The following is a 2,679-nucleotide window of genomic DNA, read 5'->3' on the forward strand; positions in this document are numbered from 1 at the left end:
AGACATGGGTCTCTTAATTACAAGCTCTATAGTACTATTAGAACTAATTCATTTACTCAGCACTTGTTGAGCTCCTACTGGTGCAGTCGAAGATGGTGACAAAAATGAATGTGGGCAATGAATGAACTTTTAATAGAAGGCAAATGAAATGAAGTGCTCTGAGAGGATGTAAAGGTGGTTAATGTACCCTCAATTCCATTCATCCAATTTTAATGAATACCACGTATGTGTGTGTACAGAATTGGGCACCCAAGATATGACTTCATCCCTGCTTTTGAGGAACTCAAGCCAGTGGGACAGACAGCCATTCAAACAGATTACAGCACAACATACATACTCTGATTGAAGTATGAAAACAAAACGTGACAATAACACAGTGAGCTGCTAACCTGAGGAATCCAGAAAGACTTTTCAAAGAAGACTGTGAGCTAGCTCCTAAAAGATGTATAGTTATTAGGTGAAAGAGAAAAGGAGCTGGTCATTAGAAGAAGAGAAAATGAGCATGAAATTTCATAGTTTAAACATAGGTGCCAGGAGCAAAGGGCAGCAGGTGAGGTCAGCGGTAGAAGGTAAAACCTGACTGAGAAGGGTACAGCCTCATATGCGGAGCTGAGGAATTATAATGAACATGCATCAAACTGGTCAAATCCCATGAAGAGGACAGTTGACTCAATTCTGGCAGCGGTATAGAGGATAGAGTACGATAGGAAAGACCAGAGCCTGGAATGACTATTAAGAAGGCTATGAAAATGGAGAAATTAGAGATGATAGTGATGGAAATGAACAAAAATTCAGAGTGAAAGCAGAGTTCTAACACTAGTGTAAAGAAAGGACTGGGAAAACACTGAAGAAGTTCAACAGTTTCACTGCATTCAAACCTCCCAGTTACTTCGTGGTTATAGATTTTATTTTCTTTTGGAGGAAATTCTTTTCCTCTGAACCACCTCCCTCTCCAAGAAAAATGACAAAACTTTTCAGATAATTATTGCTGTTAACCTTCTAATTTATATATACAATTCTGCTTACCAAGTAACCTGATCTTTCTAGTACCATTCATGTTTTAAGGTGGAACCAGAAAGGGAATTTATTTCTTAATAGCAAAACGAATGTGACTGTATTTTATCATAGCCATTGCCAGAGTGGTTTTCTCTTTGACACTTTTATAAAGCTTATAATTTGGCTTCATTGTGTGGACGTTTAATATATGAGAGTAGAATACCAATTGATTATTTTATGATGGTGGATGTACCTTTCTAATGAGGAGGCTGCTTGAGGGAATCTCCTTCCCCAGTGTGGGAATCATAATTAGGAATAAGAAGCCTCCTTCATGAGAAGAGAATTTAAAGGGGATAGAAAATAATTATAAGGAATATTTCACCTGGGTCATGATGGAGACTAATGAAATATCCTGCCTAGAGTAAGCATTTATTATCAAACTTTAATTAAACTCTGTAGAGTTAACCTATTGACCTCAAAAGCACTGGGCAATTGCTTTATTATTCTGTGTCCTAACTATTTAAATAATTGTTTATATAGAAAGCTGAGAGTAGATTTAACTATATATGGGTCAGTTATTCTGGGTCACTGATTAAAACAGGAAGGATTTAGAGTCACAGCTATTCTGGTTAATACTCTTCCTCACAGATTAGGTTATTTACAGACTTACTTCCTGATCGCTTACAACAAAACCATGCATGATAATCTAGAAATACGTATAATACTCTGTCTTTTCTTTAATTGGTATGAGGGATGACTGAGAAGTGGGAACTTTTCTAACCTATTGATGCTGGATATGAGAACCCAAACAGGGTGCATGCAAGAAGGCAGTACGCTGTCTCCAAGAACAGCTCTGAATTAGGAACAATGAAGGTAGTTTAAGCCTGATTCCTCCCTAATAAGTAGCATGAAGACTTACTGTGATGGAAAGAATAAGACTGGAAGAAGATTGTGAAATGTTACAAAGGGCAAGGGACTTTTTCTCTGACCTAAAATTATTTAAAATGTATACACAGGGAACTTGGCAGAGATGACCGTGTCCTAGCATCCAACCAGGCATCGTTACACTCTAAAATCCCCTAAGAATTTGTAATAAGGCCAGTTTCTTTACTTCCCTATGCTCTGAAGACTGAAAGACCATGCTAACTGAAAGTGAATTCTGGGACCATTGATATACTGATGCTTGGAAATATCATGACTCTTTTCCCTCAACTCAACTTATAAGTGTTCAAATAACCAGATATCAAGAAAAGAAGAAATCTTAAGATACCTCTACTCTAAAACATTACCTCCCCTTCTATCTTATATCTAAATATCCTACTATTACAGACTGAATCCTTGGCATCCTGGAGGATGTTCACTCTATTTAATATCTTATTAAGTTGAAAATATACTAATTTCAACTAATGCCCTAACTAGAATGATTGGCTAACCAACTAAAAAAGCATCTAACAAAGAGGTCTCTTGACAAGTGCCTGAAGGGGAGGCAACTCTAAGGGAGGGAAAAGGGGGAGATAAGAAAATGCACCTACAAAGGCCATTTACACACAATTTTGCTGAAGGCTGATTCTGGGTATTAAGACAGCCAGCATTCTTCCTCCTGAGTCTAGAGATTGTGTGAACCTCCACATCAGTGGTTCTCAAACATAGCATGCATCAGAATCTTATGGAGGGCTTGTTAAA

This window comes from Rhinolophus ferrumequinum, chromosome 21 (assembly GCF_004115265.2).
Source record: "Rhinolophus ferrumequinum isolate MPI-CBG mRhiFer1 chromosome 21, mRhiFer1_v1.p, whole genome shotgun sequence".
Classification (NCBI taxonomy): Eukaryota; Metazoa; Chordata; class Mammalia; order Chiroptera; family Rhinolophidae; genus Rhinolophus; species Rhinolophus ferrumequinum.